Here is a 26,553-nt window from a genome sequence, read left to right on the forward strand (position 1 = left end):
TTAAAGAAAAACATTTCGGTGTAAGGCCTTACAGCTGTTACAAATCCTAAAATAAATCTGCACTGTTTTTATTTCCTGCTTTCATGGAAGCAGACATATTGTTAACGTCCTGTGCTTTCAAATGAGCTTATCTGCCATGGCAATCAGGTGACACAGGGGAGAGATCAAATTAAAACTTGTGATTAGACACAAATGAGGGGGAATTAGGCTAATCTCTCTAAACACATACAGGGTGCATTTCTCTATGTTTTCCTTCTGTCCTGTGCAAGAGTTCGGATGCACTTTAACCTATTTTGGTTCCTGGACGTAGTTTCTACGTCCAGGAACCATGCGCGCTACCGCGGCCAATCGCGCGCGTGCACGCGCACTCCCGGCCGTGGATTCGGTAGCCATGGAATCAATGTATCGGGCAATGGTGCCCGATCACTGATTCCTCTCCCCCGCTGAAAAAGCGACAGCTTCCCTCGGAAGCTGTGCTTTTTCTGGCTGTTCCCTCCCCGATGCGTCACTCTAAGCGTGTGCTACGCTTAGAGTGACGTCATGTAAACAAACTCATGGCCGCCATCTTGTGGCCAAAAAGTAATACTACACCTGAAAAAAAAAATTAACACACATTTACATTATAAATCTATTGTTTACCTCCCACCCTTCCAAAACTACCCAAATAAAATGTTTACTATAAAAAAAAAAAAAACATTACAATAAAAAAAAAAAAACATGTAAATATTTACCCAAGGGTCTAAACTTTTTAAATATCAATGTAAAGATGAAATATTTCTATATTTTTTTTATTTTAAACTTGTAAATAGTGATAGATGCAAAATGGAAAAAATGCACCTTTATTTCCAAATAAAATATTGTGGCCATACATTGTGATAGGGACATAATTTTAACGCTGTAATAACCGGGACATATGGGCAAATACAATACGTGAGTTTTAATTATGGAGGCATGTATTATTTTAAAACTATAATGGCTGAAAACTGAGAAATAATGAATTTTTCCATTTTTTTCTTATTCTTCCTGTTAAAATGCATTTACAGTAAAGTGGCTCTTAGCAAAATGTACCCCGCAAAGAAAGCCTAATTGGTGGCGGAAAAAACAAGATATAGATCAGTGCATTGTGATAAGTAGTGATAAAGTAATAGGCTAATGAATGGGAGGTGAACATTTCTCACGTGAAAACGACGGAACGCGAATGGGTTAAACAATTTTTCCTATACAATAAGTACTCCAGCTTCTTTGTCTCTAAGTAAATATTCTACTATAATGGGAACACAATTATAAATCCCCACAGCTGTGCCTTTTTGTTTTTTACTCTCTAATTTAAAAGTCCTAACAGTAGCATTTTACTTTCCTACATCAAATGTGTCCCTTTTAACAGCAAAATGTCCACCCTTCACATATTACTATTATTTAGTATTTATATAGCGCCAACATCTTCCGCGGTGCTGTACAGAATATATTGTCTTGTCATTAACTGTCCCTCAGAGGGGCTTACAATCTAATCCCTACCGTAGTCATATATTTATGTGTGTATCGTGTAGTGTATGTATCGCAGTCTAGGGCCAATTAAGGGAGAAGCCAGTTAACTAATCTGTATATGTTGGGGGTGTGGGGGGAAACTGGAGTGCCCGGAGGAAACCCACACAGATTATATGCCATTATCTGTGTCAATTTCCTAATACAAATAGAAGAATAAAAACCAACTGCAGGTATTTTTCTTAAGATCTCTACTACCAATCCCAACCACCACATGATGGAAAATAAGAGAGAAAACAACAGAAAAGGAAGAAGAAAAAGAAAAAAAAAGAAAAGTATGAAAGAAAAAGTAATAGACACATATCTTGTGGACACATTGGTCCAAATGCAATTACGTTTTTCCCCAAGAGTTTTCTCCTAGGAAATATTTTTTCATCTTTTCTTTAAAATAACTGTTCACCACTTTGCAATTGAAAAAGTACAAACAAGTAGGTGAAAAAGTACTATCAAAATATTTTGAGTATTTTATTGACAAGATGTGAACATATCACCTATGAGAAACATGGCCGGATTTCAGGCAAGGCCGCAAAGGCAATGGTCTAGGGCACCAGAAGTGCAAGGTGCAGGCTGTGGGCAGCAGGGAGGCAGTAGCAGTTAGCTTACTGAACATTCTTCCTGCTACACAGAGTTTGCACATAGCAGTGAGCAGCTACCAACAGATCTGGCACTCAGGAATGAAGAGACAGCAAACAAGCACTTACAGTGATTTCTGAGCTGCCTGTCACTCACCAAATGTGATGCTCGCCTAGGAGTTTACAATCTAATCCCTGCCATCATGTCACTAACTGTCCTCAGAGGATCTTACAATGTAATCCCTGCCATCACATCACTAACTGTCCTCAGAGGAGTTTATAATGTAATCCCTGCCATCACATCACTTACTGTCCCCTGAGGAGCATATAATGTAATACCTGCCATCATGTCACTTACTGTCCCCTGAGGAGCATATAATGTAATCCCTGCCATCATGTCACTAACTGTCCTCAGAGGATTTTATAATGTAATCCCTGCCATCACATCACTAACTGTCCTCAGAGGAGTTTATAATGTAATCCCTGCCATCACGTCACTAACTGTCCCCTGAGGAGCATATAATGTAATCCCTGCCATCACATCACTAACTCTCCTCAGAGGAGTTTATAATGTAATCCCTGCCATCATGTCACTAACTGTCCTCAGAGGAGTTTATAATGTAATCCCTGCCATCATGCCACTAACTGTCCTCAAAGGAGTTTATAATGTAATCCCTGCCATCATGTCACTAACTGTCCTCAGAGGATCTTATAATGTGATCCCTGCCATCACGTCACTAACTGTCCTCAGAGGAGTTTATAATGTAATCCCTGCCGTGTTGGGGGGGGGGGGGGGTTTAGGATGCTGTCGGTTCGGGGGCAGCTGGTGATAGTGGGCTTTGGGCAGTAAAGAGTACAAATACGACCCTGATGAGAAAACTCAGGAGAAAAAGTTCATTGCATATGGGCCATTGTGGCCAATTAGGGATCACACTTTCTAGATGACAAGTAGAGAAATGTGTCAAAGTAACACTAGGGTGAAATATTCCTCTCCTAGCATCCATCCTCTTCTCTACTCTCCATCAACAAGGCCTTGGGATTTCCAAAGCCCATAGCTGCCACCCTCAGATGAGTGGTAGTACTACTGATACTGTCGTTATTACTGGAAAATGTCTACTCACAAGCCTTATTAATTCTTTCTATATGCTTGGAAATTTCTTGTGGAGTTATTACCCCAGATTTTGCAATGGAATTCAGTATTTTAGGAGTAATTTACTAACTGATTATTCTCACTGAGACAGGTAATAAATGGATCCCGGTATGTCTGGTAGACGGCAAAGTTAAATGTTTAATTCTTCTCCGATTTTTGACCACCTGGGCAAAACATCTGCTTAAAGTGGTATGAAACTCAGCATTTCCTTTCCTGCTCTAAAAGATTACTAACAGCATAAAATCTACTATCACAAACAAAATGTAGCAGAACATGTTTCAAACAATTAAACACAGCACTTTGTTCTTCAGTGGAAAGCTCCTTGCTTCAGTGGGCAACTTCTGGCTGCATCCGAAGTGGTGATTACATTATCTTTTGTTTACATTCCTTTGTCAGATACATTTAGTAAACATTAGCAAACTGCTGAAACTGAGCTGTACCAAGCAGAAAAGCAGAAAGAGCTGAGGAGTGATCACTAGATAGATTTTAATATATAAATACAGCATCTATGAAATTAAATGCAATGGCAGCTTTTAGAGCAGATAAACTGTACTTTGGAAATTTGTAATTTGTAGACAGACAATATTACTTGTGCACAACAGAAAATGTGGTAACTGTATGGGTAATTAAAAGTAGGAAACACATTTTTATTGAATGTTACGTCAGAGTTTTATCCCACTTTAAGGATGCACTGGTTAGGGCTTTAATGTGCTTTCTATCAGTCATTTGTTTTAGTAGGATAACTGTAGTCCCTCTTTTAGTACAAGAAATGATAATATTTGCCACAGTCACTTACAAATATACCATTGTCTCACTATATCAAGAGGATGCTGTAAATTAAGATAGTTATTAGCAATTTCTTAAAAAAAAGTTTTAAATCCAGAGCTAAAATAAATACTGCTGAGAAAGATGGTCACTCAATCAGCCACAAAAGCCAGCTGAAGCAGAACGCACATACACCAGAAAACAGCAAACCTAGAAGGGTTATGCCCCTTCACTTTTAAACAAATCTCTGCAAGCGGTCAGAGCAAGACAGCATTCTTTGTGAAGATGTAGAGGTTGATCTATAATTCTCTAAACTGTAGTCAATATACTAATGCATGCTAACAGCGTAGCATAGCAGCATGGTGATGCCGTAGATGAGGGTGTGCAGACAGAGTACAGAAGGATAGAGCCGCACTGTTATGTTAAAGCAGCAGGGACAGCCATAGTATCCAAATAAAAACATATATAAGTAGATAACTACTTGTGCTACTTACATAACTTATGTATTGTACTGTCCACATTTTAATTTCTGTGAATTTTATACAGTAGATAAAGAGAATTCTGTTTCGGGCATTTGTCATCTTAAAGGGGAACTGAAGAGAGAGGTATATGGAGGCTGTCATGTTTATTTCCTTTTAGACAATACCAGTTGCCTGGCAGCCCTGCTGGTCCTCTGCCTCTAATACTATTAGCCATAGCCCCTGAACAAGCATGCAGCAGATCAGGTGTTTCAGTGGTTCAGACTTATAAGTCTGATCTGACAAGACTAGCTGCATGCTTGTTTCTGGTTTTAATCAGATACTACTGCAGAGAAATAGACCAGCAGGGCTGCCAGGCAACTGGTATTGATTAAAAGGAAATAAACATGACAACCTCCATATACCTCTCTCTTCAGTTCCCCTTTAATTCCCTTGGACTGAAGCCAATACTGATGTAATTTCCTCCCTTACTTTTTTTTCCCCTAAAAACTGCACTATCATAGCTAGCTTGCTTTGTAAACACATACGAGCACAGTATAGATAAAATTTCAGCAACTCACTGAAATGCCCTCAGCCAATCAGTGAGGAGCAGGAATGTGGGAAGGGTGATGACAAACTTCCTTCTCGTCAGCAATGGAACAAATAGAGACAGGATGCCTGAGATAAGATTTATTACAGCAGAAACATTTCAGCATAGATTGGAGTGCTTGCAATGCAGGGTAAGGCTGCATGCTGCATAATAAACACAGAACAGTGGGTAAATGGAATTTGATTTGGGGGCTGACAATCCCCCTTTAAGGTACAAACCAATGTCTGCACTGAAAGCATGCAAAGACAGACAGACAGATGCAAACAAGGCTAGTCAATACAAATTGCAGTCATTGGTTGTCACAGCCCTCTTAGGCCCTGTACAGATGAATGTGTACTGTACAGGTACCAGCCAGCCCAGTAAAAAGCACCACCCTCTTGAACCCTTTACTGCATAAGAATCTTTAACCTGTACATACTTGAGAATGTGAGATGCGCTCCCTGCATTGGAACTCTGAGCTATCAAGAACAGCTGACAAGGAAAGTCTGGAGAGCAGTTTGAAAAAGAAATACAAAAAAAAACCCAGATACAAGCCAAAACTAGCAAAGAGCCGTACTTCACTTCCATAATAGTGATATCACAGCTATAGATGCATTTGGTGCCTAATACAACATGTATAACTGCCCAGCCCACACACATCAACATGACACACACTCCCAAATACATCACGTATTAAAGGCAATCACTTAATGGGCCTGATTCACAAAGCGGTGCTAACAGTTAGCACCGTGGTGAAAAGCCCTTTATCATGCCTAAACTCTGTTTAGGCATGATAAGTTTAGGTGTGATAAGTTTAGGTGTGATAAGTTTAGGCATGATAAGTTTAGGTGTGATAAGGTTTTAGGCGTGATAAGTTTAAGAACCAACTTGCTTAGCACCGTAGTGCACAGCTGATCAAAAGTTTTGCGCTAGCAAAGTCTGGTGCACTTTGCATAGAGTTTAATGGCGCTGCTTTGCGTGCGGGACTTTGCATGCGATCTAAACTTATCTAAACTTAGCATGCCTAAACTTATCATGCCTAAACTTATCATGCCTTAACTTATCATGCCTAAACTTATCATGCCTAAACTGAGTTTAGGCATGATAAAAATGGTTATCACGCCTAAAGTCTCTAACTGGGTTAGCACCGCTTTGTGAATCGAGCCCAATGTGTTACAAACATGAATATTTATATTGATAATGGTTTTGCTGGGTTCTGGAGAACCTCTTGGAACAAACAAAGAGATAGATGTTCAAACTTGGGTTTGGCCAGAACAGGTTATGGAAAGGGACATCATTTGGGTTCCAGGTAACAGGGGGTACCATGTAAAAGAGGATGCCAAATAGCAGTAAGTGCCAAGCAGCATTATGTGCCATATGGCTGGAAGCCAAATAGCATTGAGTGCCATGTAGCATTGGATGCCAATAAGCATTGTGTGCTAACCATAGGTGCTAAGAAGTAGTTCATGCACTTTCTTATTGGATGTCAGGTAACATTAGGTACTGAGTAACACTGTGTACCATGTAACTGTGGGTACTAAGTCACAGCATGAAGTATGTAGCAGTGGGTTCTAAGTTACATTGAGTACCACGTAAAATAGTATTAGGTGCTATCTATGGTTGCAATGTAGCACTGAGTGCATGATAACAGATGATGCCAAGTAGCAGTGGGTGCCAAGGATCAGTAAGTACTAGATAGTGGTAGGTGCCCGGTAACTTTGAATGCTAAGTAGCAGTGATTAGAGATGGCTTGGACCTCCGAATTTTGGTTCGCGAACCTTAAACGTGAACCTCCGCAAAAGTTTGCATTTGCGCGAACCATGCGACCCCTAATAGACTTCAATGGGCAGGCGAACGTTAAAAAATACAAACACTTTTTCTGGCCACAAAAGTGATGGAAAAGATGTTTCAAGGGGTGTAACACCTGGAGGGGGGGGGGCATGGCGGAGTGGGATACACGCCAAAAGTCCCCCGGATTTGACGCACAGCAGCGTTATAATCCCTAAAGGGCAGAAATCACATTGCATTCCTAAATTGGAGGCATACAGTGCTTGAAAACATCTTGCGTGTGTAGACATGGATCAGCAGGTAATGTAAGTAGTGTACTGCTTCACACTGACAGACCAAACTCACTGCGTAACGCACCGCAAACAGCTGTTTGTGTAGTAATGGCCATGCTGGACTGGTGCGAACGATGGCGAGAGTGCAGGCGATGGCGGTTTTCAAGCCTATATGGTCGGGCTGAGGTAGCTCAATGACAGAACAACAGTGACTGTCCAGCTGATCGAATTTGGTCTGTCCACAAGGAAGCAACAACCTTATTATCTTGGGTCAGGTGTGCCCCCCAACACACTCATATAGGTCATTGCTTCATTGTGATATGCAAGGCCCTTCACTGCGGCAAGGTAACTATCACGAAGGGGAATTGACACATGTACATGCCTTTTTTGTTGTTGTTGCAGCCGCAGTACAGCCAGAAAAATTAGGCAGGCATGTACACACACCAGAAAAATTCTGCTTCTTGTTAGCCTTAAAAATTCAGGAATCCAACTGGAGTCCTGGACCCTGTTGGTGGTGGCAGAGAAGGCAGTCAAGCGGCCGGCAGGCAGAGATGCTGTGTGGGGACCGACTTAGTCTTGGGGCAGTCAGTCACACGGCGTGCAGGCAGAGATGCTGTGTGTGGGGACTGACTTAGTCTTCGGGCCGGCAGTAGCCCTCCGGAATCCATGCCTCATTCATTTTGATAAAGGTGAGGTACTGAACACTTTTGTGACCTAGGAGACTTCTCTTCTCACTGACAATGCCTCCAGGTGCGCTGAAGGTCCTTTCTGACAGGACGCTTGAGGCAGGGCAAGACAGACGTTGGATGGCAAATTGTGACAGCTCTTGCCACAGGTCAAGCCTGCACACCCAGTAGTCCAGGGGTTCATCGCTGCTCAGAGTGTCTATATCCACACTTAAGGCCAGGTAGTCGGCTACCTGCCGGTCGAGGCGTTGGTGGAGGGTGGATCTGGAAGGGCTAAGGCGGGGCGTTGGACTAAAGAATGTCCGCATGTCCGACATCACCATGAGATCGCTAGTGCGTCCTGTCCTTGCCTTCGTGGACATGGGAGGAGGAGGAAGATTACTGGCAGTGGCACCTTTATTCCGTTGTGCTGTGACATTACCCTTAAACGCACTGTAAAGCATACTTGCCAGCTTGTTGTGCAAGTGCTGTATCCTTTCTGCCTTCAATAAGTTTGGTATAATACAATGTGCAGTCACACAGATGCAGTGAAAGGTATGCACTGACAGCTGGTATAATACAATGTGCAGTCACACAGATGCAGTGAAAGGTATGCACTGACTGGTGTATAATGATGAGACGAATACACTTGAAACCCTATAACGATAATCTGTTATGGAGGGCAAGTCTGCTATCCATTCAAATGAAAGATATGCACTGACTGGTATAATACAATGTGCAGTCACAGAGATGCAGTGAAAGGTATACACGGACTGCTGGTATGTGTAGTCACACAGATGCAGTGAAAGGTATGCAGTGACTGGTGGTATAATACAATGTGCAGTCACACAGGTGCAGTGAAAAGGTATGCACTGACTGGTATATAAAACAGTGTGCTGTCACACAGATGCAGTGAAAGGTATGCAGTGACTGGTGGTATAATACAATGTGCAATCACACAAATGCAGTGAAAAGGTATGCACTGAATGTGCTGGGCCTCGCACAGTATAACAATTAGCAAGGGCGAGCTGTGACAGACAGGGCTGTATATGCAGTGTCAGTGGGCCACACAAAAAAAAACACATCACAAGAACATTAGCTCTCAAAAGAGCTTTTTTTTGTGGTGCTTTTCAGCAACAAATATCAACAAGGAGAAAGCTAACAAGACCTCGTAACTAACGCTTCCATTATCTCTCCAATGTCTCTCCCTTCTTTCACTATAGCAGCAGCAGAGTAAGAAAATGGTCGACGCTGCTGCCTTTTATAAGGGGGGTCCAGGAGGGAGTGCAGCCTGATTGGCTGCCATGTGTCTGCTGACTGTGATGTAGAGGGTCAAAGTTTAGCCCAATGATGTAGTATAGGGGGCGGGTCGAACTCGCTAAATGTGCGTGTTTCAACACGAACCTGCGTTGTTCATGTGAACAAGATCGCATGTGAACCGTTTGGGCGATCCAATGTCGCATTGGATGCCAAGTTGCTGAGGGTGCCATGTAGCATTGGGTTCCTTTGTGGCCTGTGCCTAGAAAAGGCTCTGAATCATACTCAGGGTTGCTGAGAGATTTATAAAGTAGTGGTGGAGTGATGGCAGATGCATGCAGTATCGACAACAAGAATCTCTTTATTTAAATTAATCCTCTACATTCGGAGTTTACTAGAATTATCTTCTCACTAGCCGACCCGCGGCGTAGCATACGCCGCATAAGGGGGTAGAGGGCAGGAAGGGGGTATTGGGCACAGCGGCGGGGAGGGGGGTCGGACCCCCCCTTCAACTGGGTCTCTCATGTGTGCTCCCCCTCCAGCTTAAGCTCAGCAGGAACCCCCCCCTCCCCCTCCTCCCCCTCCTGCTTAAGCACAGTAGCAACCGCCACTATTAGTAAGAGGCAGCAGGCGGGGATGCCTCACCTCTTCCGTGTTCCACTGTTGTCACTTCCTGTAATGCCACCCGCTGTATTGGTGTAATTTGCCTTTTTAAAACAGAAGGAAATCTGCAATAATTCAGCTATAAGTGAACATTTGTGGTTACCCACAATGCACTGCTGCTAAATATGCCAATTATTCTTTTCACCCTAATAACCCAAGCAAGCATCCAGATCCACTGGTGTATAGCAAGCCTATAGCTTTAAATTTTACACAGCCATATCAAACCCACTTGTGACAGCCTGTTTCAAACTTTTGGTCCTCATCTGTACATGGTAAGAATTGATATGGCTGTATGAGATAGGGCTTGGACCAGTAGAACAGAGTAACCAAGCAGCTCAGGGCGACCCAAACCACTTGGAATGTATAGGGGGATAAAAGGGACCAAAAAGACCTTCTACTAAAAAAATCAAAGCTTGGTGTAATTTAACTTCTTAAAACAGAAGCAAATCTGCAATAATTCAGTTACAAGTGAACATTTGTGGTTACCCACAATGCACCGCTACTAAATATGCAAATTATTCCTTTTCACCCTTGGTAAGTCAAGCAAGCCTATGGGCCTGATTCACAAAGCGGTGCAAACTGTTTAGCACGGGTGTGCTAAACAGTTAGCACGTGAAGTGCAGTTCGCGGACTTTTGCACGCGCAAAGTGCAGCGATTGGTCTTTTGCACGCGCAATTTGCCGCGAATCGCAGCACTTTGCGCGCGCAAAACTCCACAATCGTGCGACTCGTGGCAAATTGCGCACGCAAAAGACAGCAATCGCGCGAATCGTGGCACTTCACATACTAACTGTTTAGCACACCCATGCTAAACAGTTTGCACTGCTTTGTGAATCAAGCCCTATAGCTTTACATTTTACACAGCCATATCAAACTCACATGTGACAGCCTATTTCAGACTTTCAGTCCTCATCAGTACTTGGCATGGATTGATACAGCTGTATGTGATAGGGCTTGGACCAGTACAACAGAGTAACCAAGCAGCTCAGGGTGACCCAAACCACTCAGAATGTATATAGGAGAATAAAAGAGACCAAAAAGCCCTCCTACTAAAAAAAGCAAAGCTTGGTGTAATTTGCCTTCTTAACCTCCTTGGCGGTATGAAAAATACCGCCAGGAGGGAGCGCAGCAGTTTTTTTAAAAAAAAAATTTTTTTTAATCATGTAGCGAGCCGAGGGCTCGCTACATGATAGCCGCTGCTGAGCGGCATCCCCCCGCCCGCTTCGATCGCCTTCGGCGATCTCCGATCAGGAAATCCCGTTCATAGAACGGGATTTCCTGGAGGGCTTCCCCCGTCGCCATGGCGACGGGGCGGGATGACGTCACCGACGTCACTGACGGTCATTGGGAGTCCCGGGCCACCCCTCGGCGCTGCCTGGCACTGATTGGCCAGGCAGCGCTGGGGTCTGGAGGGGGGGGGGCCCGCGCCGCAGCAGATAGCGGCGATCGGGCAGGGGCCGGCGGCGTTCAGAGTGCTGGCGCAGCTAGCAAAGTGCTAGCTGCGTCCAGCAAAACAAAAATTATGAAAATCGGCCCAGCAGGGCCTGAGCGGCACCCTCCGGCGGCTTACCCCGTGTCACACACGGGGTTACCGCCAAGGAGGTTAAAACAGAAGCAAATCTGCAATAATTCTGCTATAAGTGAACATTTGTGGTTACCCACAATGCACCACTACTAAATATGCAAATTATTCCTTTTCACCCTTAGTGAGTCAAGCAAGCCTATGGGCCTGATTCACAAAGCGGTGCAAACTGTTAAGCACGGGTGTGCTAAACAGTTAGCACGTGAAGTGCCATTCGCAGACCTTTGCGCGCGCAAAGTGCCGCGATTTGCGCGATCGCGGTCTTTTGCGCGCACAAAAGTCCACGATCGCACAAATTGCACACGCAAAAGACCGCAATAGCGTGAATCACGGCACTTTGTGTGCACAAAAGTCCACAAACGACACTTCCCGTGCTAACTGTTTAGCACACCCGTGCTAAACAGTTTGCACCGCTTTGTGAATCAAGCCCTATAGCGTTAAATTTTACATAGTCACATCAAACCCACATGTGACAGCCTATTTCAGACTTTTGGTCCTCATTAGTACATAGTAGGGATTGATATGGCTGTATGAGATAGAGCTTGGACCAGTACAACAGAGTAACCAAGCAGCTCAGGGTGACCCAAACCACTCGGAATGTGTATAGGAGGATAAAAGAGACCAAAAAGCCCTCCTACTAAAAAAAGCAAAGCTTGGTGTAATTTTCCTTCTTAAAACAGAAGCAAATCTGCAGTAATTCAGCTATAAGTGAACATTTGTGGTTACCCACAATGCACTGCTACTGAATATGCAAATTATCCCTCTTTGCCCTTAATTTGATATGACACTACTTCGTCTTCTTGCTTGGACCAGCCCTTTCTTCTTGCTTGGACCGGCCCTGGGGGCAGGGCGCTACTTCTTCTTCTTGTTTGAAGGTTGAGGCACTTACTCTATTATATATATAGATTATGGGTTCCTCCATAAATGTGAAATCACACAACTATTAGTTAACTAACCTAATCTCTTGATGTATATGTTACGGCCAGAACCCGAAGTCTGGCCACTTGGGGATCTGGCCAAAACGTGACGTGGCCGGCTGCTGCGGCCAATGTTAGAAATGAAATGATTCCTGTAACATTCATGTATTTTCTGGCCGTCGCGCTGTGGCCAAATGTATAAAAGTGAGTTAATTTAATTAAATTAAGCCAGCAGCAATGTACCAGAATATGGTGCCGGCTTCGGCTCTGCCTCCACTCCCTGCCCACTATACAATACTGGTAGCCGGGGACACCCATGTCCCCCCCCCCCCCAGAGTCGTTCATCGCACCAGGGAAGCAGAGCGGGGTGGCTGCAGACATTGCTTCTGCCAGCACCAGCTCTGCAGGAATGGCAGGATTCCCTGCCGCGACTAATGACTCTGGGGGGGACACGCATGTCCCCGGCTGCCAGTATTGTATAGGAGAGAGGCAGGGGGAGGAGAGAGAGCGGCTTCATCTGTTACTTTCCCGCCAGCTTAATTTAATTAAATGAACTCACTTTTATACATTTGGCCGCAGCGAGACGGCCAGAAAATACATGAATGTTACAGGAATCATTTCATTTCTAACATTGTCCGCAGGGGCACGGCCACGTCATGTTTTGGCCGGCCAGATCCCGAAGTGGCCAACTTTGGGTTCTGGCCGTAACATTTATAACAGGAGTGAGGGTTGCAATCTTTTATTCGGTGTTGAAAAATATACTTTTGGCCCTGTGCAGCTAATTACTCCTGTAGGAGGGTAGGAGTTTCTCAAGTATATCACAGCAACTGTATTCCAAAACAAAGTACAGCAACTCCTGTTGCTGCAGCTGCTAAGAAAAGTGATCTGATCTTATTGTCTCTTCTGGAAATTCTTAGCATGCTGCAGATCGAAATAAAAAGATTAGTTTCCATCTACAAATGTGAAAGCCATGCAGTATCTCATTAAGATGCTTGGGTTTCTGAACTTCAAGTAAACCTACCTCTCTCTCTCTCTCTCTCTCTGTATATATATATATATATATATATATATATATATATATATATATATATATATATATATATACTGTATCTATATTACTTGCATGCATAAGATACAGTATAAGAGTGTGTGCTTGTGTGTGTAAATATGTTAGTGTGTATGTGTGTGTGTGTATATGTGCGTGTATGTGTGTGTATGTGCGTGTATGTGTGCATGTATGAATGCATGTGTGTGTGTATGTGCGTGTGTGTGTGTATGTGTGTGTGTGTGTGTGTTTGTGTGTGTATGTATATATGTGTGTGTGTATGTGTGTGTGTGTATGTGTGTGTGTGTATGTGTATGTGTGTATGTGTATGTGTGTATGTGTACGTGTGTATGTGTGTGTGTACGTGTGTGTGTGTGTGTGTGTGTGTGTGTGTGTGTGTGTGTGTGTGTGTGTGTGTGTGTGTGTGTGTGTGTGTCGTGTGTAGATCCATGGAAACCCATGGAAGGAGACCCATGCAAACATGGGAAGACATACAAACTCAATACAGAGACTTTCCTGGCCCAGATGCAAATTCCTTGCCATTCCATGGCTGCATGCAATGCAACCATGGAATGCAACCATGCAATAGAACCACAATGAGTAGGCAACATGGAGAGGAACAAGATTTGTACCATCAGATACCCTGCCAGCATTGGAAAATGGCCAAAGGTGATAATAAAAGTTGCCTATGTGAAGACCCAGAAGCTCTTCACAATGCAGGGAGGGTTCCATCCTAAGTCAACAAGAGACTATACACTAGTCAGAAAGAAGACAAACAAGGTCTGGTGAGTGTCAGAACATCCAGAACATCAATATTTACATCCAAAGATGAGCTGCTGACAGAATGTCCAAGACAGCAGCAGACATGGAAGTAAGACCAAGCTGATGAAATGCCATTGCAAGACAAGACCCTGCATGGTATGTACCAATGTCAGAAATCTGAGATGGGTGACACTGTGGGAAATACCACTAATGGCTGGAAAGAGCTGGACTCGAAGACAGCACTTAGGCATTGGTCATTGCAGTACAAGAATAGCCACACAACACCAGATCCTTAGGAGCAGGGATATACCATACTAGACAGCTGCACCGGATTCAAGGTGTAGGTTAGGCAAAGAGACCACAGAGACAACTCAGACCATAGTGGCAGGTTTAACATACATGCGGAAACCTCATAGACTGAGTGGAACAACCAAATAGCTTCTAGTGTACAGGAGCATCTGCACAGTGTGTGGGCTAGACCTTCAAAGTTCCAGATAAGAGATTCCGCAGGGGGTTGCGGAGAATAGCATGAGAGCTAGAACTTGATATGGAGGGCAGCGCACAGAGGCGGCAACAATGGTTAATCAACACTCCTTGCTGCAGTGTGCATGCACATAGTTTCAGGTTCAGTTCAGCAGAATTCAGAATAAGGTTCCAAATTAGAATATGCCACATGTACCAACACTACTAGCAGCAACTGACCACAGATTTTTAGATGAGTAATCTGTCTATTCTGAAATGTCTTAATTTGGGTGAAGGTCTGGGGTTAAGGTTTCAACACTTTTATCTCTGTGGTTTTAGTGGGTTTTTTTTTAAGCTGTTCACTGTAATGGGTATAAAAACAGGGCATTCGGGGGCCTTAAAACACACAGGAGGTCCCAAGAGCCAACAATAGAGTAGTATGCCAAAGCAAGGATAATAAGAAGAGAATGTACTCACAAACCCAGGTTGCTAGACTGATAGGTAGAAGTAGGAGTCCAGGTAGGAGTCCTCCAAATTCAGCATAGCCACTCAGGAAATACAATTTTATGTAAAAAAAACAACATGAAAAAGCACCCCTCAACATGGGTGCGGTAAGTACAAGTGGGTATAGAAGGCACCCCAAAATGACAATAGAAAGATTGAAGGCAGTTTAAAAGGAATAGCAAGTGTTAGCATACATTTCCATAGAATAAACAGGTAATAAAATAATAGAAGAAACAAAATGTATTATGCAGAAATGAGAACACATTTTGCAAGTCAATATATGTGCCAAAAATAACCCCAGACAGCAATATGAGCTTCTCTCTGATGTTAATATTGCATACTGTGCAGCCTTGTCATATCGCCTCAGCAGTGTTGGATAACTCCAACAGGGCTACTCTGAGTCTTCCTGGGTCGAGCTGTTAGGTATAGGGTCTCAGAGAAAAACACGTATATCAGTAGCTAAATATTGGCTGTACTTACATTACATATGCATTTCACTGTCCACATTTAGATTTCACAGAATTTTTACATAGTATTTGCAGAGAATGATGCTCCTAACAGCTCATGGCAGGTTCCATGTTTGTCTGTCTTGTATGAAGCCAATTGAGATGTAATATCCTCCCTTATCTTGCTTTCTGATGATTTGACTCACAAAAAAGATCAGGATCAAAGATCCTAATGGTTCATGATCCGGACAACACTACTGTGCAGTGAATATTAATTAGCCATGTGGCTAGGAACAATAGCGGACTCACGCAGTATACTCTAACAGAACATGTGCCCTGTGAACAGCACATTGATTTTTCAGTGCTGGCTGCTGTTACAAGCTGCTGTAACATGAGCCTGTAACTTCCCACTGTGAAAGCAGCCTTAGGGCGGGATAGGGAAATGAAGGGGAGGACCAAGGGAGTGCACTGGGGAGAAGAAGCAGCCCCAGAATGCTTTGCAGTATCTGTTATGCGTCCTGCCGGCCTGCTTAGGAGCTTGGGAATACAGAGCCTTGCTGTTCAGCAAACATCAAAGTAAGAGAGATTTTTAACTTCAGTATTGCCTATTTGGCTTCCTTCTAAACTGTTTAATACAGGAGAATAGAAGTTTAACCCATTCAGGTTCCGTGGTTTTCACGTGAGAAATGTTCACCTCCCATTCATTAGCCTATTACTTTATCACTACTTATCACAATGAACTGATCTATATCTTGTTTTTTCCGCCACCAATTAGGCATTCTTTGGGGGGTACATTTTGCTAAGAGCCACTTTACTGTAAATGCATTTTAACAGGAAGAATAAGAAAAAAATGGAAAAATTCATTATTTCTCAGTTTTCAGCCATTATAGTTTTAAAATAATACATGCCTCCATAATTAAAACTCACGTATTGTATTTGCCCATATGTCCCGGTTATTACACCGTTAAAATTATGTCCCTATCACAATGTATGGAGACAATATATTATTTGGAAATAAAGGTGCATTTTTTCCATTTTGCATCTATCACTATTAACAAGTTTAAAATAAATAAAATATAGAAATATTTCATCTTTACATTGATATTTAAAAAGTTTAGACCCTTAGGTAAATATTTACATTTTTTTTTATTGTAATGCTTTTTGTTTTTTTTATAGTAAACATTTTATTTGGGTAGTTTTGGGAGGGTGGGAGGTAAACAATAGATTTATAATGTAAATGTGTGTTAATTTTGATTTATTTTTACTTTCAGTTGTAGTATTACTTTTTGGCCACAAGATGGCGGCCATGAGTTTGTTTACATGACGTCACTCTAAGCGTAACACACGCTTAGAGTGACGCATCGGGGAGGGAACAGCCAGAAAAAGCACAGCATCTGAGAGAAGCTGTCGCTTTTTCAGCGGGGGAGAGGAATCAGTGATCGGGCACCATAGCCCGATACATTGATTCCGTGGCTACCGAATCCGCGGCCGGGAGTGTGCGTGCACGCGCACGATCGGCCGCGGGAGCGCGCGATAGCGCGCATGGTTCCTGGACGTGGTTTCTACGTCCAGGAACCAAAATAGGTTAAATTAGCTTTTGCAGCCTGACAGACACTCTTTAAAGAGAACCCGAGGTGGGTTTGAAGAATATTATCTGCATACAGAGACTGGATCTGCCTATACAGCCCAGCCTCTGTTGCTATCCCCAACCCCCCTAAGGTCCCCCTGCACTCTGCAATCCCTCATAAATCACAGCCACGCTGCTGACAAACAGCTTGTCAGAGCTGGCTGTGTTTATCTCTATAGTGTCAGTCTGCTGCTCTCCCCGCCTCCTGCAGAACTCCAGTCCCCGCCTGCATCTCTTCCCTCCCTGCTGATTGGAGGGAAGGGACGGGGGGCAGGGACTGGAGCTATGCAGGAGGCGGGGAGAAGCTCAGACTGACACAACAGATGTAAACACAGCCTCAAAGCACGGCTGTGATTTATGAGGGATTACAGAGTGCAGGGGGACCTTAGTGGGGTTTGGGATAGCAACAGAGGCTGGGCTGTATAGGCAGATCCAGCCTCTGTATGCAGATAACATTCTTTAAACACACCTCGGGTTCTCTTTAAGACCTTGTTCACATTACAGGCGTTTTTGTTAAGTTTTAAGTGCGGGCGATTTTCAAAATCGCCCTAAAAGCGTTTGTGCAATGACTCTCTATGAGAGAGGTCATATCAGAGTGGTTCATTTGCGATCCACTTTGAAAAGCGGTGCTTGAGCCATTTTTGAGGCTAAACGCTCACAAAATCGCTTTGGCAAGCGATTGCGCAAGCTTTTTTAAAAAAAATACATTGTATTTATTGTTTCCGGATTTTTTTCCTGATCAAAAGAGGGAAGCGCTCTGAAAAAGTGCTTACAAAAACACCCACAAAATGAGCGAACGCACAGAAAATTGCTGGAAAATGCTTAAAAAAGATGCAGAAAAAAATGGACACACGAGCAAAACACAATGTGAACAAGGCCTTAGTCTTTGGTTTGACCAAAAAGATTATTGACCAGAATGGACGGAGGCATTCTAAAGGCAGGAGGGGGCATAGTTGCCATCCTCAGAGTCCTCTTGGGGCCCAAGTAAGCTCCCTTAGTGACAGCAGCCAGCAGAGCAGGATCATCCACCAGGCAAACTAGGCAGGTGCTTGGGGCCTAGTGGATGTGAAGGGGCCCACCAGCCACCTTCTTTGACCTCTCTCCACTTTAGCTTACCAAAAGGACCACAAGGGGCCCGAAATCTACGATCTTACCTACGGCTCCATTACATCCTAATCTATTTGTGGCAGCCAGTGCTTCTAATGTGTTAAGGCTGCATAGTATACAGACTTACCACCATTAAAATGTACGGAGAATTGCCAAGAGATTACATGAAGATAAAACTGAGGTCACAATTTTTACATTTCCTTATCTTACTTATAATACCCAACAGATTATTTTACCTGCCTCTTATTTATAAAACTGCTTATGCTGCTGTGGGTAATGTTCCTCCATCCTTAGTATCTAAAATCCCAGGAGTAGCTCTGCAATCTCTGGTTAATACATAGCAAGGAAATGAGCAGCGCTACTTAAAAACAAACTAGTGCCTACCTGCAAAAGAGTGCAAGCCCCACTTGTGGGGTCGAATACACACTGAGCATACACATGACCTGTCTACCACTAGAGGAGGATGTTGGTTTCCATTAACAGCTTGCACAACCTATTAGGTACTCGTCCCTCCCACTGCGAAGAAGTCAATCCTCCACTTGTGGGGCTTGCACTCTTTTGCAGGTAGGCACTAGTCTGTTTTTAAGTAGCGCTGCTCATTTCCTTGCTATGTACTAATGTAATTTGTTTTTGGTCAGCTGCTCCCACTTAATAGCCATGCTTTTGGTGTATATGCAGAGCTTCTGTTTGGGTTCAAGGTGCGTTTGTAGTTCCTGGGGGGGGGCTCAGCGCATCTCTGATGGAGGCCATTCCGAGGCGGCCTGGTGTTGCGCTGATCCACCTTCTGCGCAATTTTCGATTTTATTTGATTAGCCGCACCCAGGCTATGCATATACATAGCCCTCCCATGGAGGATTGACTTCTTCGCAGTGGGAGGGACGAGTACTTAATAGGTTGCATGCAAGCTGTTAATGGAAACCAACATCCTCCTCTAGTGGTAGACAGGTCATGTGTATGCTCAGTGTGTATTCGACCCCACAAGTGGGGCTTGCACTCTTTTGCAGGTAGGCACTAGTCTGTTTTTAAGTAGCGCTGCTCATTTCCTTGCTATGTACTAATGTAATTCGTTTTTGGTCAGCTGCTGCCACTTAATAGCCATGCGTTTGGTGTATATGCAGAGCTTCTGTTTGGGTTCAAGGTGCGTTTGTAGTTCCTGGGGGGGCTCAGCGCATCTCTGATGGAGGCCATTCGGAGGCGGCCTGGTGTTGCGCTGATCCACCTTTTGCGCAATTTTCAATCTCTGGTTAATGCAAACAGGTAGTCCCGTAAGATCAAGCTGTCTCCTCCATAAAGTGCAAAGTGTCACTTACACGCATGCGTGGACTTTGGACAGTGATGTTCTTGGAGGGCGAAACAAGCTATGCTGCTATTTGGAAAAATAGTGCAAAGTAATACGGCTAATGACAATTTATGTAGAATGGAACCTTTGCAGTCCCATAATAAATGAATACTGATGGTATTTAATAGACCTTTACAATCATCTTTTTTGTTACTGTAAAATGACTCCAATGCTAGGTATGCCCCATTAAATGAATGGTGGTTCCGGTAAGCAATCTTCCAGATTTAAATACTGATCATGATCCTGGTCTACCACTTCCCCTTTTGCACTCTCATCATTGTTGGGCAATCATCGTATCAATCACTAATTCCATAGATTTATTTCTTACTGTACATCAAATGTAATGTCTAATTAAAATATTGTGTGCTGCATGCCTACCTTATCACTAATGTTTTACCTGTCTGAAATATATGTTTTTCTTACTATTTAATTGTATCATGTTTCCAAACATCAGCTTTGAGTCAAAGAACCTCATACATGATGATATGCTAGAGGGTGATATGCCAGCGATCACTCCCACAATGCAGTGGTAGGTTCCTGCTTTCAGATACTAACCTTGGGCACTGTCTGCATCTAATGTGCATGTTTTCGTGTTTTGTGAGTTTAAATGGATGGAACACTGGTTTCCAGACATGTTTCAAAAACATTCTGGTGAGTTAATTGGTTCTGCCCAAAATTGGACTTAGGGATGGTTCCCACTACCAAAGCTTTTTAAGCACCAATGGATTTTTTTAAAGCTCAAGTGAGAACACACACATAGCATTACATTAGCAAGAACTATTCAAATAACTGGTGCTAAGAAGAGCGCTGGTAGCATAAACCAGCTCTAAGACTATCGTAGGGACATTAGTTAGTGACTATGGGGTTTGATTCATCATTCTGCGGTATTATTACTGTGCTCGCACAGGGCTCAGCAATATTACCCGTAGTTACGCGCAGAAGTACTATGGTAACATGCAGGTTACCACAGAAGTGACTATGCTACTAGAGTACCGTGTGTCACGCTACTAGCGTATCTCGTGGTACTTCTGCACGTAACTACAGGTAATATAGCTGTGTGCTGTGCATGCACAGTAATATTACCAAGGAATGATGAATCAACCCATTTGCTAGAAATTAGACCGTGAGAGGCTCTGAGCAGAGCATGATCATCGACAAGGAGATAGGCAGGTTCCTAGGGCCCAGCTGATGTCAGGGAGGCCCCTATTATGTCTGGCCCTTCTTCCATTGTAAATCACCAAAAGGACCATAAGGAGGAGTCAAAGCTACTACCTTGCACAGAGCCCCATTGCATCTCTATCCATCTCTGCCTATGAGGAGTCAGTGGCAGAAAAGTAATGATAATAATTGTACCTCACCAAGTTATCATTTGAATTCTACCACACTTAGTGGACCCCTACAAACTATAACACTTTCCGTGATTGCTGCTAATTAGTTTCAACATTAATCTCAAGCTTTGGAAATAAGCAGACCACATAAAAACTAAACTGACCAAGATGAGCCCATAAAAGAGAGTATAAGAGAGAAAAGAAAGCTAAACCAAATGCGGAGCAACTCTAAACCAGTTGGATACCTTATTCATTCTACTGCTGAAATCTTATTGGGTGATTGAGTTTTCTATGCACTTGTCTTGACAAATCAACATCAATGTGTTCTGTCTTCTAACTGTAACCATATTCATGTCTATGTAACATCCTTGAAACGATTCATATCTGCCTATAAAAAATAAATTCAGCCAGGCCAATGTGTGGTCCCTGAATAGTAAGAGTACCATGTGCTCACAGTGCTGCTATCTAAATGAGTCCCTTTATATCATCACCTTCGGAAATCAATGCCAACATCACATCACTTTTAGCTCCCCGTCAGCAATAGCTACTTATAAGATGTGCGCATGCGCGCCTCCCTTACACAGAAGGTTCCTCTGCATGGTTCAATCTCTACTTTTTTCTGCTTCTTTATTCCTGATCCTGAACAGCTGCGGATCTTGCTGTGCATACGTATTAGTACACCACCTTTTCAGTTGGGCGCAGGGCAAGGTGATTGAGAACTCACCCTGCTGCCGCTGAATCACCAGGCGGCGCTAAATACTATTCCCACTCCAAGTAGTAGACACTTGGAGGAAGAAGTATTTCGGTGGTTGGCCGGAACCCTGAATTACCCTTACGCGGGGCGCGGAGTCGGACTATAGCATTGCAGTTATAGTGGCGCCGTCATCTGGCGCTACGCACCTCCGTGCATGCCCCTAGATGACTTGCTTCGCCTGCTGATCCACAGCCGTTATCACTGCATTAGACTGTCTCGTGACTGCTCCGGAGACAACCCTGCTGTCTCCTGTTGATAAACCGCTATTATTGCCACAGTCGTGTCCATCCTCCATCAGTATTGCAGCAGCTGTGTCCATCCTTCGCCGTTATGGTTGCGCTGATCGGTATCCCCTACTGCCCAAACTCTTCATCTAGCACACGTTCCACCCTGCATTTGTCTGCCATTCCAGCAATGCTCTATCCTGCTTATATACTGTAGAATCCCTTTATAGTAAATTACAAGGGACCAGGAAAAGTAGTTTACTATATCAGAATTTGTCATACATTGTGTATTTAATACAGAGGCATTTGGTGGGACCTGAAGATCGAGTTGACTATATCAGAATCAGAGTTTACTATAGTGAGATTCTACTGTAATATACTGTCAGTTTTTGCAAACGGTAGCAAAATCTGACAAGGTAGCTAAAAGTTACACCACACCGGCATTTGTAACCAGTAACACACAATTTTTACAGCAAGTTTGAAATGCAGAGGATCCGCAGAATAAATAGCCATGATGAGTTTATCTAGACTGATCAACACTTACTAGAGCAAAGAACTAGTACCTATGGAAACTAAAGACCTGTCATGAAAAAAAAAGAGCACGTACTGCCATGTAAATGTGTCTAATCGCAGCTGATTACCATCACCATGGTTAGCAGGCAATGCTCTTCCAAAGAACACAAGAGGTTACAAGTGTCTGTGACACTGAGATCAAGCACTTCACTCAGAGTGCTGGGATGCCTCCCCCATTTAGCCAGAGAAGGGGCACAATCATTACAACAAATGTTCCATGTACAGATTACAACCTACATTAAATGCAAGTCCATGACATAGCCAGGCACCCTCTGCTGCTTGCAGTCCCCTAGGTATGTGTGTAATATGTGTGCTGTGCTGTACATGTGTGAATAATACAATCTGCCCATTCATTCAGTATATGCAGCATTTGCTTTTGTTTATACTGGCAGTCAATACAGATGTGTGTGAGGGGAAAAAAACAACAGTTGCCTAAATGACCAATTAGGTTAAAACTATTTAGCCTTGCACTAAAAATAATAATGGCACTACAAGGAGAAAATGATGCAGTTCTGTGAGCAGTTCTGTGTTCAGTGATTAAATAATTCTGCTATTTAAACTGACCATCCACAGCAGATAACTGATTGATGTGCAGGCATGATTTGCTCGCTGAAATCCCCTCGTGAAAGATCTTTCCACCAAGCTGCACATTTAGATTGCCTGTCTCTGGCTTATCGTAGGGCAAAGAAAAGACACTGACTAAAAAAATACAACCTAGCCATGCAGGATTAAAGCAAAAAAAAAATTCTAATGGGGCAACAATTATCTCATGTGTATGGTACCTTTAAAAACTGTACTTAAAATATCATGCCTGCCTTCAGTGTGCTTGTGTCCCCATACAGTCTTCATGCAGCATAATAAAAGTTATTTATTGTAACTGAGGTAAGAGTAACAGCACCAGAGACCGCCACATGAAACAATGCACTAATTCCACAAGACATTCCATGAAAGAAAGACAACTCTCTGTGCTGGAACAAATCAATAATAAATGATACAGTAGCACATCTCATACAGGTGAACTAACAGATAAGGTTGTGTCTGCAAAGATAACTAAAGCTGTCGTCTCTGTCCACAAAGTATTGCTCAATAAAGATTTTGACAAGTTAGCATCATGTTGCAGTTGTGTGTAGGCTAAATCTATAACTAGACAGAAAATGATTCAGAAAGTAGAAGAGGATTGTTACCTGTTCCAGACAGCTGTGAGGGAGTGCAGCTGGATACTGGCTGAGGTTTCTTTGTCACTGCTTTGGTCCTCTTTATTATGCCCCCTGTGGATGTTCTTTTCTCTTGTTGAAAAAAATTCACCCTCTTATACAGATTAGAGCTGTTCCAATTTCCCATGCATATTTTACGTACGTAGAAGGAAGACCACTTTTTTCATTTGCTACTTTCCTGCTCTCCCTCAATCTCTCACTCTCATCCTTCCATTATTATTTTTTTTTCCCTTTGCTAACCTCATGGTAACACTTTTTCTCTGCTAGTGGCAGCCAGCCCCTCCTCTCTCCACTTGTTCTTGCGCTCCCTCTCCAGATCACTGTATCCAGCAGCACTCTGGTCTAGCTCCGCTCTCTGAAGCCAGGATGCATCAGAGGCTATAGCGCTGTGACATCTGCCTGCAAAGTGTAGGAAAAGCCAACAGGCAGATCTCCGCATGGATTACGCCCAGAAGCAATATCCCATGTTAAAGCATTGCTGCAACATGAATCATGTATAAGTGACAATATACAGAACTTCACATGGATGTATAAGAAGAGCTATACAAGTGGGCTGTGTAAATCCACCACAGTAAAAAAAAAAAAAAAAAGCCAGCACAGCTAATTTGTTTTAACAACAGTACAGTAAAATAAATGCACGTTCTAGCATGTGTGTAAATAATGCATAGCTATGCTGACACACAGGCAGTCAGGCACACAAACACATCTGCACTTACAACGGAAGTTGGTGGTACTGAAACGTATTATTATGAAGTAAAGAGCACCTAGTATAACACAGGCCCTTGAACTAGGTGTATTGTCACCTGTTGCTATAGCAGCGGAATGAATTACTGTAAAAATATAAAAAAAAGTCTCAGAAGAGTATTTCCGCTCTGACAGACAATGCAGCTGTGTGAATGGCAGTCTCAAACTGACACCATGGGGGGAAACCAGAAGCATACAAAATAAGCTATTTCATTATTAGCATAAAGGGAAAAGAAAAAAAGGGCATTATTTAAAGTGAATGGGAACCGCATTTTTTAAAAAATGAAGCAAATACTTACCTAAGGAAAGGGAAGGCTCTGGGTCGTATAGAGCCTTCCGTCTCCTCTCTCGGTGCTCTCTATCCTGTGCTGGCTCCCCCCCCCTCCGTTTCAATCCCCCACCGAATGGGTATTTGGAAGTCTTCAGGAGCCGTGTCCTCCCGAAGACGTGCAGCTCCATACTGCACTGGCGTGAGCATGCAAGAGAGCGTGCTTGCGCAGTTGCAAGACAGGGCCGCCCTTCTTCAGGAGCACTCGGGCTCCCTGAAGACTTCTGAAGACTCCTTCCGCCGGGTAAAGCAGTATTTGACTAAATTAGTCAAATACTGCTACCGGGCAAGCCAGCACCGGAACGAGGTGACCAGGAGAGATGCGGGAAGGCGCTTTAGGACCCAGAGACTTCCCTCTCCTTGGGTAAGTATCTGTCTCATTTTTTTTAAATGTGTTTCCCATTCACTTTAAGACTCCATATTCATCACACATTAAATAAATAGTTCCAGTGGGGGGTGGAGTCAACCATGTGCCCCTGTGCACAATAAATAAAAGGGGGCCCTGCGGGTGGCTTTTATCAAAGCAGATCATGGGTGGATCCAAATAATGTTGAAAACATAAAAGTACATGAAGCTAGGTTGTATTGTGTAGGCACTGTATTAAAGTAGCGCATATTTTTTACTTGTATATGACTGGGCCACAGGTAATCATCACCGTTCCTTACGCAACACAGTGTCACACATGCTCCAAAGAAGACAAAAACTTGTAAAAATTGAAAGATGGGGGACAGGAACTGGTTGTGACTAAAATCCAATATCATGAATACTATTTTTGTGTATTTGCATTGTGTGGATGGTCACATTTTCATCTCTATCATAGTCATAGTGAGAAGTGCCACATGGAGAAACACCACAAAAAGAGTAAATACAGCTATAAGGAGGATAGTTTCAGATTTTAAAAACAAAAAAAAAGAAAATATTTTAAAAGTTTCTTTTTTGTTTTAAATTTGTGTTTTTTTAGCCTTATGCTTGGAAACCATCCATTTACAACAGAGCACCCTTAACAAATATATATATTGAGGGGTACCTGTGATGATGTTACCTTCAGCATGGGGCACTTAGTAATTGCTGTATTTCACAGGGGTGCATGTTGTGATTATGTTTGGATACACAACGCTAGGTGGTTGTCACACAGAGGAAACCTTTGGAATGGAATAGTCCTCTACTTTGAATGCACAGCTATATAATTCAAGCAGCAGTTTTCCTTCGGTAACTGTCCAATATGCCAAGGCCCAGTCTCCCAATACTCATACGCTGTCAGTTAAAGTGGACCCAAATTAAAAATACAAGATTTCAGAAATAAAATCTGTTTTCTAAATTATAATAATAAATAGCAGCCTATTTTCAGCTGCATGATGACAAATATAAAATATTTTATACTTATTGGAGGAACCCCTCCCTTCCTTTCATATTGCCGGCCCGGGACAGAATCTGGCAGACTGGTGGAGGAGATAAAAAACAAAAACAAAACACAGGCTGCTACTAATGATGTCACAGAGGAGGTGATCTCAGCTTGTGTGAGATTTCACATAGACTAAGCCCCTGTGAGGGAGGGTAGCTGATGACACACACACCCATGATCTAAAACCTCCTACTTAGGGCCCTTTTACACTTAATCAGTTGGTATGCGTTAGTGTGCGTTGGTGCGCGTTAGTGTGCGTTAGTGCGCGTTGGTACGTGTTTTTTCCATAGCAGTGCATTGGGAAGAAGTTTTCAGTTAAAACGCGTTAAGTGTGAAAGGTGCCATAGGAAAACATGGGACTTACTTTGAAAATCAGTTTTCTTTCTGTTTTAACTGAGAGCAACTGATTAAGTGTAAAAGGACCCTAAGCTCAGAAGTAATGGCTGCCACCTGTATAACCCTAGTTATGAAAAG

General features: G+C 43.1%; 1 protein-coding gene across 1 annotated transcript in view; it reads right to left on the bottom strand.

Moving 5' to 3' along the window:
• Positions 1-23,823, bottom strand: part of OPRK1 (opioid receptor kappa 1) — a 142,791-nt gene extending 118,968 nt beyond the window's left edge. Inside the window, exon 1 of the mRNA XM_068234767.1 lies at positions 23,576-23,823. The gene's annotated coding sequence lies outside the window, so the exon portion shown is untranslated. The remainder of the gene's footprint in view (positions 1-23,575) is intronic.
• Positions 23,824-26,553: the final 2,730 nt, after the last annotated feature.

This window comes from Hyperolius riggenbachi, chromosome 5, assembly GCF_040937935.1.
Source record: "Hyperolius riggenbachi isolate aHypRig1 chromosome 5, aHypRig1.pri, whole genome shotgun sequence".
Lineage (NCBI taxonomy): Eukaryota > Metazoa > Chordata > Amphibia > Anura > Hyperoliidae > Hyperolius > Hyperolius riggenbachi.